Genomic DNA, 11794 nt, shown 5'->3' with positions numbered 1-11794 from the left:
AGGCGAGGAGATGCATGCCTTGATGTGAGTGATATTGAGTTGGCCACACCCAGCCAATAACATGACCACCAAACCATGTCCACCCAGTCACATGACCACCAAGACATGCCACTAAGCCATGGCCACAGAACCTGTTGCTAAAAATTTTGAATACCACCCCTGCATGTTTTGGTAATGGCCCGATGTGATATCAGGTTGTTTACTTCTGGCCATGTGAAACCTGATTTTTAACTATATATGTAACCAGGAAGTCCAAGGTGTCCTGTATGTGCTCTACTGAGCAGAAGGGAAAATAGGAGGGCTTAGAATTGAGGGGTCATTATCATTCCAGGCCTTTACCAGCTGGCTTTCCTGTAGGGATGGGGGAAGGGACTTTTTTCTGGACTTCTTTTCCTGTGGTCCCCAGCCAGAGCTGGCCAGGGGTGGGATTCTACTGGTTCTATCTGGTTCTATAGAACCCCTTGTTAACTTTCTAAACAGTTTGAGAACCGGTAGTTAGAAGCAATCTCCTTTTGTTTTTTTCCACCCTTATTACATTCTTGTCAGGCAGCCCAGACTTCCTGTCTCGGGAGCTTCTGGGGCTTTCTTAAAGGGGAAGGGTTGTTTTAAGATTTTTTACACTGCTGTTGGGAGGAAATACTTCCCTGGACAATCAGCACTTTGAAGAAATAATTGAATAATGAAGCAAAGCTTTTAGGGAAACAAGATGAGTAACATTCAGCAAGTCTTCTTGGCTAGCTAGAAAGATTGACATTCAAATGTGAGTTTACATACTCTTTCTGAGTTTTGGTCTAAAACTGGTTTTTGGTGAAGGTTAATTCTGTGCTTGGTGAAGTTTAATCCTGTGTTTATTGATGGGATAATTTTCCCTATTCAGCTTCAACAAGCAATAGCTACTGTTGTGATTTAATTATTTGTATTGTGTTTGAATCTTTTCCTGCCTCGTGGTTTCTTTTTCTATCTGGGGAGGGGGTCTTCCTCACTGCTTTAGTGGTATCTGGCACTGTCCTTTTGAGGTATACTTCCAAGAGGCTGGATGCAAACTTGGCACTGATTTTTTTATTGCCTTTCTGGGGGGCATGTGACCTTTCTTTAAATCTGGATGATTTGCTTAGGATATCTTGTGCAGTGAGTGAGACCAGCTTTAAGTGGTGCAAATGGATCTAAGGATTGTTTTTCCTGGGTGTGCTTTTTCTGGAGAGATTAAATGACCTATCTGCTAAAGGGTTTCACTTTATGAGCAAGTTGGCTACTTGATAGTTATCACTGCATTTTAACTATTTTCATTCCTCAAGGTGCTCTGGCACCTTGCCTGATTTATAACTCCGGCTTGCAGGTATTTTTAATCTAATGATTGGTATTTAGGGCAGCTTTTTGCAAGCAAAGAAGCTTTTTGTATTTTTGTACAGGTAATCCTTGACTTACAACAGTTCATTTAGTGACCATTCAAAGTTACAATGGCACTAAAAAAAGTGACATGACCATTTTTCACACTTATGACCATTGCAGCATCCCCACTGCCATGAGAGGCCAGGCAAGGAGAAGTGCCCCTTGACATAAGTGATGTCAAGTTGGCCATGCCCACCCAGTCACATGACAAGCCACACCTACCTACTAAGCCACGACCACAGAACCGGTTATTAAAAAAACTGAATCCCACCCCTGGAGCTGGCCCATTTTCAAACTTAGTCTTTCATTTTCTGTCTTCTTCTGCCACACCAAATTAAGTCCCATTCTGGCAGGGTCATGACCCCATAATTTAAATAATTTATTTCCAACACTCTGTTGAATCGGCAATAAAAAGAGGGCAGAACAGATTTTGCTAATTGCCATCCTATAAGCATCATAAACTTATTAACTGAATTATACTTTGCTGTCTTAGAAACTTCAAGTACCAGCTGGAGCAGAAGAACATCCTAACCAGCTTAAAAGCAGAGTATTCTGCTATGGATCAAGTATTATTTTATAACATATGGTTGAGAAATACTGTAGCAACCCAAAGTAGAACTATATATAACACTTGTCATTTTTAAGGGGAACTTTGATTTCATCTTGGGGAAAAATTATAAGCTTAAGGCCCCTATCACAGATAAACATTTTCACTTCATTATTTATAAGTTACACAGCCTTCAAAATAAAATAAAAGTATAGGAAAACACTTACATTTTATTTCCAGATCCAGAAAGAGGATAATTTATTACTTCCTTCCCCTCCTGCCTTTCCATCTCTACATTAACACCTTAGTTAAATCTTTGAAAGGTCTGAACCTTTTGCACATCTAAGAGAAGTGGTAAAAGTTCATTAATTCAGGTTTACACAGGCCATGCTGTGATTTTTATAATAAACACTTATTAGTCTCAGGAGAACATTGAGGAACCTTGTTTCCCATTATACTGACAATTATCTTTTAATTAATGATCATAAGATTAAGATTATAGTGCCAAAAATCCTAAAATGAATAAATGGAATATTTAGAGCAACACTATTGCACAAGTTACAGTAAGTACTTTAAATAGCTATGGATAGTATTTCATGCTTCAAGCAATGCAGACAACACAGCTGCTGCCATCTTAAAAGTTTAGTTTTAAAAGAGTTGTTTTATACCTGCTGCCATCAAATTATTAAAAGCTAAGTCATTAATAAACTCTTATATGCAGCTGAGTTAAATCTATATTCCAATTATAATTCTACGGAAAAAGTTTAGTCCAAATTTCTAAGGGGAGAACTTTGAATTCCAAAGTGTGTTCTAAATCAGTGGCCACCAACCAGTGAGTCGGGGACCACTGGTGGTCTGCGAGAAAATTTTGGTGGTCCGCAGAGAAATGTCACCCCCCAAAGCACCCCTCAAAGCAATTAATCCAGGCTGTGCAGGAACACAAGGCTGTGCTGCCCACATGGCCTGCAGGAACACAAGGCTTGCATTGCTTGCATTGCGAACAACATGAGATAGTGAGGGGAGAGGGAAAGGGCAGGGGGGGAACTTGCCCCCATGCACCCCACGCATCTCCCCTGGCCCGGGTTGCTTTTTTCCACTTCTTTCTTCTTCTGCTTTTGGCTGCACACAAGGAAAGTATTTCTTTCTCTCCCCCAAAGTCCATCAGAAAACTCCACCAGAAATGAGTCTTTGGACCCTGCAAGGCATCCTGCTCCAAGAGGCTGCACCAACGTGATAAGTCTCACAAAGACTCGTTTCTGGCAGAGTTTGGGGGAGAGAAAGAAAGCCTCTGCTACTTCTGCTGCTATTCTTGCACAAAGTCAAAAGTCGTCCCCCCCCCCGAGATGGTATCCTGCGATCCCAAATAAAGAATGATCGATAGGTAGGAAAATGGGGTGGGGAATTTTCCTGCAGACTTTTTGGGGAATTTTCCCAGGGTGGTCTGCGGGATTTAAAATTATGAGTTGGTCCCTGAGGTCCAAACTTATGAGTTGGTCCCTGAGGTCCAAAAGGTTGGCGACCCCTGTTCTAAATTCCATCCTTCAGCTGAAGTTAGCTGTAGCCTCTTATAATGTATCTTTGTCTGCAAAAGTGCTACTCAGGGGTGAGTTTCTACTGGTTCTGTCCACCTCTGTAGAACTGGTAGCTCTGAAGAGCTGCAGACATAGAACCTGTTCTATGTCTGCTGATGTTTTTGCTCACCTGCCCACCTTGGCTCTTACCTGACCTTTATTTCCTGATTTTTTCAACTTCAGCTGCCGTGCAGGAAAAAAAGGGGGGGAAAGCAGGAAAAAAGAGCTTTTTCAAAGGCTGCTTCTCTGCATGCAGCGTGCTGATGATGATTTACAGGCAGTGTGTAGGGAAGCACATCCTAAATCACTGAACCATGTAAATCACAGAACTGGTAGTTTACCCTGTCAGATCCCACCCCTGGTCCTTTTGATCATTGACTGCCCATGTTAACATGGAACTCTTCTTACCTTATGGTTTAGTAGTAATCTTAAACCTTTGCTTAAAAATTAATGTCTGTCCAATCAGCTTGAATCCTCTGATAATCTCTGATAAATTTCATTTGGCCTCAAAGTACATAAATTGTGAATTTAACAATTTTTGCTCTCTGTGGATTATAACCGGTTAGAGCAGGGGTGTCTAACTCAAGGTCCGCAGCCAGATGCAGCTCACAAGGCCCACGGGGCTGCCCTGGAAACAGCAAAGGACCAGCCCGTAGTGCCTCTGTTAGCAAAAATGAACTCCATTTTCGCTGTCAGAGGGTTGCAGGAAGCAGTCGCACAATGGTGGGATTCGATTTTTTTTACTACCGGTTCTGTGGGCATGGTTGGTGGGTGTGGCAGGGGAAGGATACTGTAAAATCTCCAGTCAGAGGTGGTATTTGCAGGTTCTCCAAACAACTCAAAATTTCCACTACCAGTTCTCCAAAACTGGTCAGAACCTGCTGAATACCACCTTTGCCGTCACAGCTGAAAATGGAGCTTTCGAGCCCATTTTGCTGGCAGAGTGCTCAGGCCACCAAAGGCACCCCTAACATGAGTGATATTGAGCTGGCCATGCCCACCCCAACCCCTGAGGTCAAACACAACCCTAATGCGGCTCTCAATGAAATCTAGTTTGACACCCCTGTGTTAGAGTGTTCTTAAACAGCAAGATGGAGAAAGAGGTAGCTTTGGTTTAAAAGAAGGGAAGAAAAAGAAAAAAAATGGAAATAGAGAGGAGATAAAATGGACAGCTAAAGGGGGAAGAGGTATTGGTGTTACACAAATATTAAATTGACCACCTCTCTGAAGGCAGAGCTGATTTTCAAATTCATTTAAAATTTTAACAGTATTATTTTCAGCTACTTGCATCTCCTTAATTTTTTGTTATCAATGGTTTCTTTTAGTCTTTTTGGGGAATGTTAAATGATTCATATTTTCAGGTAATTATCTGGGGGAAAGCTCACCTTCCTATTAGCTAAATATTGTGATTATTTAACAACATATAGAAATTATGTTTTAAGAATTTTAATCATTATAATTACAAAATATTTTATTGGAAACAACCAAAATATAATGGGTAGTGTATAACTGTTTAGATATGATTATGTGCAAGGAGTTAAACTATGGTCCAATATATGTTTATGCTTGAATGGACCAAAGTATACAGTATATCAGTAAGTCAAGATCAGCTGCTACTAATCATATTCATCCTCAAGAATCTATGGATTTTATTAAGCAGAATGGTGAAATAAATCAAATCTGTTAATTACATTTATGATTGTATAACATCACTTTTACTAATCTAACTTCGAAAAGTAGAAATTTGCTGTTAGCCTGTTCAGAGCAAAATAATTACTCCAACAATAGGTGCAGCTGAAACCCCCCCCCCCCCTCCCCCCCTTCTGCAGAGCGCGGGCGGGCACCCCTCACCACCGTCCTTCCTCTCCCCCCACCCCCACCCCCGGCTGGCCGGGGCGGGGGGGGGGGGTGCGCGCCCCCCCCCGGGGGGGGGCTTGGCGCGGGGGGCTCCCCCCCCCTCTTTACCGGGGCGGGCGGGGGGCCTCAGGGCTGAGGGACCCACAGGCCGATTAGGCCTATGCGGGAAAGGCCGCCCGCCCTTCCCCCTCCCTCCCTCCCCCTCCCCCCCCCCCCCCCCCCTAAAAAAGCCCCCCCCCCCCTCCCCACCCGCGCGCCCCCCACCGGACCACACCAGCCAAGACACCACCCGGGCCCCACCCTGCCGCCGGGCGCCAAGGGAGGGGCACGGAAGCCCCCAAGGGCGGGGAAGGGCCATTTGCGCCAGTGGGCACCCAACCCGGTAAATACATAATTACAGTATGTCTGTAAAAGCACATACATTAATTGAACTATATGTTGATTGGGATGGTGAGTAATCAGTGTTGGAAGTTTAACATTTAAAAGCAATATAGAAACAATATGGTGAAAGCTAGCTGAACTGTGTTAGATTGAGCACATGCTGCCACCTAAGAAATTAACTGTCAGCTTTAATTCTACAATAAAGGTCCTAAAAGAATTATGGTTTTGCTTTGCGTTGTTTTCAATACTTCTGTACAGGTTTATTGTTTTTCCTTGTAAAATGTACTGTCTTTACTAGGACAAATGGCATTTTTATAAAACAAGTATTAATTTCTGTGTGGCAGTTTACTTCATGGTATTAAATTGAAAATAATCTGTTATTTAAGTTTGATTTGGCTCCAGAATCCAAAATAACTAAATGTCAATTGAAACAGGAAGAAGAAAATAAGTTAATCATTCTTTCCTTTACAGATGCTTCATTCCAAGCAATCTTGTCAATAAAAGGTGTTGCTTATAATGTTTTTATCATTTAGGCATAGGAAAAAAAATGAGTGAAATAATACATTTCATAATCCTATAAATCTCTGATCAGTCACTATGTTACCAGTCTGCTAAAAGCAATTGTTCAGCAACATTTGAAGATCCAGAGAGTCCATCATAGTTTCAATTCAATATTGAAAGACAATATTGACAATTAAAATTTGCTGATAAAGGATACATACCCAAAATTTTGGGTTCCACCTTCAAGTACTCCTGCATTCAAAAAATTCTATCTAAATATTTTTTGTCATTAACAAACTACATTTTTTAGTTATCACTTAAAAAAATGAAGAAAACCCAGAAGCACAAAGACATATTCAATCGATATATTCACTTATAATCTGAAGAGATAATATTAGGAGTTTTAAAAAGTTATAACACATAATATTTCATACTTTATTTGTGATTGCTCTAAGATAGAACAGAACAAGATATGATAATAGGTGAAAGTTTGATCTAAGTCTCCAGAGCTTCATCTCAGTCTGTTTTACTGAAAATTGGAGAACTGAAATATTCTGTAATAATTCAGCAGTTTTCAATTCTGTGATTATTTTTGGGGGGAGAAAAATCAATTGGAAAGTCCATTTTCTCTTTCTGACAATCTGCTCCCTTCCCCCCACCTCCTTATTCAATGGCACATTTCTGATTCCCTTCTCTCTACCACATCACAGTCTGGATTTCTTTGCTATTGCTAGATAATTTTTTTTTATTTTGAGATTATTCTGAGAAACCTTTTGAAGTTAAGTGAAAGCCTGGAGAAAAAAAAAAACTATAGTGAAGTCAATATGCAGAAGTAGGCCTGAAAGTTGCCACTTCTACTTTACAGGCTAAGTGACAAGTTTATTTATAATGATTCATCAAAGCTTCTTAAGCCACATGCATATGTAAATATGTAAATAGGCATGGGTGGAGGCCAGAGTTAAGACTGTAAAATGTATGCCCCACGTCTACTTAAATATGTGCATTATTTTCTAAGAATGGATTTTCGGATAAGTAAGAATCTAAAAAATGCTTAAGAGTATTTAAAAAATCTAATTTTAAATTTGTTATGACTAATAAAGCAGAACAAAATTAATTGTTGCTTTTCAAAACCAGACACCATTTTATATTACCAAAGACAAAAATGGGAAATTAATGCATCTGACTCAGATTTTACACATACACACGCTATGTAACACCTTTTTCATTAATATTTTTCAAGTATCAATGAAGTTTTACTTTACTAAAATTTGATTTTTTTACCAACTGATCAAGGGAAAGGGAAAGTTTGATCCCTTCTTTACTTAGTTAAAATAGTGTAGTATTTTACTACTATACTATAGACTTCTAATTCTAATTATAGATGGAAAGTAACAATGGTTAGCATTAATAATTCATTTCAAACTTTCCCACTTCCGAATTGGCCCCGATTGATATATAATGCACTTATTTGAATATGCAGTGTTAAATCTAATGCTTCAAGTGATATGTATTGTAAAACATCAAATTCAAACATACACATTTTTCTTTAACAATTTCTGCTATGCTTTATATTTAGCACTTAGCCTTTGTAATGTCTTTTCTTTTTATTGACTAACAAGATATGAAATTTGTCCCACACAATTTGTCATATGTACTATCCCTGGTCAGATTTGGGTTAACTGCCTAAACAGGTTGTCAAACTCCCAGCCTGTGGGCCAGATGCATCACACACTGGCACACCCATGCCCGGTTTAGCGAAGAGGAAAAAAGTCCCGATATGTCATGAGACGACACCATGAATTTGACAGCCCTGGCCTAAAACAAGTGATCTATGGCTGAAGAACAGAGATTTCTGGGTCCAGACTGATACAACACTGGCTTAGAAATCAGTAGTACCTGCTCATCTTACAAACAAATACTTACACAAGATAAATGAACAATGTAGTTATTTTTATTTATCAGACTTTTGCAAATTACACATAGAAAGGTGGTACACAGATAGCTAAACAAAGAAATAAGGCTGCCATGTTAGAAAAAAATGGCAGCCAGGGTGTTGATGGTATGTACATGCACAGATGTTGACTTGATTTCATAAATATATAATGTTATGCCTTGATTAGATCTTATTTAAAGCTTTTTCTGTACTTTTTTCAAAGTTCAGTGAATCCTGTTTCTATAAACTTGTTCTCATTTAAAACAATTCTTCCATATCTCAGCAAAAGACAAATGTATAAGGCTGGAAATCACAGATTTGAAATCCCTCCACTCAGGAATCCATCACAAATTCCCAATTAATTTAACATTAACAATGTTTGACATTGCCCTTCAAATGTAGCCTATTTCAGAAACACTTTTAACATATTATTGTTTAGCATTGATGTCATTTGAAAAGAGATGTGGAAAAAAGTGCAATTAGATATATAGTGAAAGATTGTTATGGACAAGAAAATTGGTGGACTATATAGCCTCAGAATATTAAGGAATTTAAAATAATAAATTATTGAGTTTATTTCCATTTATGTAAATTTACATTGTATTTGTGCTGGGTGAACTTAATTGTCTAAACTAAACATAATGTTTCTGAGAAAGGGAATGACAATGTTTTATTATTCCATGGCATTAGTTTGAGATAGCAATTCATAAGATCATAGAAAATATATTGAGCAACACACATAAAAATAATGGTCCCATTAGTTTGAAAGCACATTTTGCATTATCTCTCTATTATACTTCTCATAAAAGCATTGATTTGTTTGGGGACATAATATAAAGAGTACAGATTTTATAGGTAATTATTATTGAGGTGGGAAAAGTCAAATGTATTGAAATAAAAAAAATTATAATTGTTTCCTAGCATTTTCCCTTGTGTGTGAGAGAGAGAGAGAGAGTGTGTGTGTGTAACCTTAATAACAGAGCATATGGAGATTAATTTTGGCGTGGGAGCCAGTGTGTATATCTCTTAAAAACTCCATAAAATTACGAAAGTTTCTGTCTTACTTACACAGATCACTTAGCTTAAAAGCTTTTCTATGTTATGGATGAAAATATTACAGAGCAGAAAAATATCTATGAACAATTATGTCTGTAAATTGTTTTAGATTTGTTCCCCCTTAGCTGCACTGAGGTGGGCAATTACCAAGCAATTGGGATCAAGTATGAAACAGTCATGTTGTATGACTGCCTCTACTTTTTCTTTTTTCCTGGCAATTTCCTGCATTTATAATAGCTGCCTGATATATAAAATTTCAGTAATGAAGTTCACAAAAATGAAATCCTGCTGAGAGAACTCTGCCAATCAGTAATGAGCTCTATCTGTGAAAATATAGGTTGTCAAATATAGTAAATGTAGCTAATATCAGCTATTTGTTGTACTGCTTCAGACAACTCTGTTCTATTGAATTCCAGTCTAGTTTTATTCACAGGTTTATTTGATGAGTTCTACAACTAGCATGTCTCTGCTAAGTTCAACTGACATTCAACATGAACACTATTCAAAATCAGCAATAAATTTTCTTTTTCAGGTCACATAATCTTCAGTTCACTTTCTTGTGACAAAAGCTACTTCAAACCCATTACTTGTCTCCAAGATCTACTGGTATATGGATAAACCAATGCAACAGAATAAGGAAGTACTTTTGCATGTACACCAATGCTGGAAATAGAGAGATTAGCATTTTCTCCCCATGATCACAAGTCCTTTGAAAAATTATTTCTCTTATGCTGTTTGAAATAACAATCATTTTAAAAATTCATTGTTATGTACATATATAAGACAAAACATCTAAAAAAAGAAAGCATATCTATAAATAAAACTGCACAGAAAATCTGCTTTTGTTCTAAAACAGTTAACTGAAATCCATAGTTTTCATGCTTTACTTTTATTTTATTTAAGGATCCTTTGCAAGAAAAATCCTTAAATGTAATGGTTTCTAACTACTAAAATTTTCTAATGTCTTATCAAGTCTTCAATTTTGTATTTATTTCCATTCCCATGCCCCATGCCTTAATATTGCCTATGCCTAGAATCAGGCTATTAGAGATACTTTGTTCAATGTGGGAGGTAAACTTGAATAATAAGATCACTAAGGTAATAATGAAAATAGCAGTCTTGTGATAACAACATAACATAGATTAGTGGAACGTGCTCTACGTGGCACTGTCCACTTCAGCTTGTGCAAAATGCAGCTACACAGGTAATAAATGATGCTGGCTACACAGCACATCTAACACTACTACTCTGTAAGCTGCACCGGTTATGGTGTGTTTTCAGCTACAATTTAAACTGCTGATTCAGTTTTAAAATCCTACATGACCTGGAACTGGGTTACCTTAAGACCATCTTTTCCCAAGAATTCTACCTGTCCAATTTGATCCAACAAATTGGGCATGCTGCAGATCTCATCAGCCAGAGCAATGGTGGGATTCAAATTTTTTTACTACTGGTTCTGTGGATGTGGCTTTGTGGGCACAGCAGGGGAAGGGTACTGTAAAATCCCCACTCAGAGGTGGTATTTGCTGGTTCTCTGAACTACTCAAAGTTTCTGCTACTGGTTCTCCAGAACTAGTCAGAACCTCCTGAATACCACCTCTGAGCCAGAGTGTCAACTGGCAGAAACTACAAGGTGGCCTTTTTCTGCTGTAGCCCCTGCCTTATGGAATATTCTCCCCTTGGAGATTAGAATGGTCCCAAACCTATTGGCTTTTCACAAAGCTTGTCTATATAGAGGGCCTGAGGCACAGAATATGTAAAGGACCCGTTACTTGGTTTTACTATTAATTGATTAATCATCATGGCTGTTGTTTGAATAATAGAATAACAGAGTTATTAATAACATGAAGGTCTTATAGTCCATCCCCTGCTCAAGCAGGAGACTCTACACCATTACAGACAAATGGCTGTCAATCTCTTTTTTAAAATATCCAGTGATGGAACACCCATAACTCCTGGATGCAAGCCTGATTAAACTGATGTAAACTAGGACTGCATTGGCTTTTCTGGCAGCTGTATCACACTGCTGGCTAATACTCAAGTGATGGTCTACTGCAGGGGTGTCAAATTCAAGGCCTGTGGGCCGCATCAGGCCCATGTGGTGCTTAGATATCTGGCCCACAGGGCTGGCCAGGAAATATCAAAGAACCGGCCCACAGTGCCTCTGCTGGCCAAATGGGGGGGGGGCACATGTGACCCTCCCCCGGTGGCCCATTTTTAGCTGGCAGAGTGTTACAGGAGGCCGTAGAGGCCGAAAATGGGCTGCAGGGGAGCCACACTAGGCTTCCTGGAGGCCGATTTTTGGCCAGCAGAGTGTTTCAGGAGGCCATGGAGACCAAAAATGGGTCGTGTGGGGGCCTTGCATGCAGGGTGCTGCAGGGGGCCATTTTCGGCCAGCAGGGTGAATCAGGAGACCTTGGAGGCCGAAAAAGGATTGTGGGGGGATCAGAAGGCCCCCTGTGCCCCATTTTGGCTGGCAGGGTGCTGCAGGAGGCGTCCATCCCATCTCCCCCCGCCGGCCCACAGAACTACAATGCTGAACTGGCTCTCGAAGAAATC

The sequence above is a fragment of the Notechis scutatus genome, chromosome 6 (assembly GCF_049901735.1).
Source record: "Notechis scutatus isolate UNSWTSFEM ecotype Mainland chromosome 6, rNotScu1.2, whole genome shotgun sequence".
NCBI lineage: Eukaryota > Metazoa > Chordata > Lepidosauria > Squamata > Elapidae > Notechis > Notechis scutatus.
The sequence above is the reverse complement of the archived record's forward strand: the minus strand, read 5'-3'. Positions refer to the sequence as shown.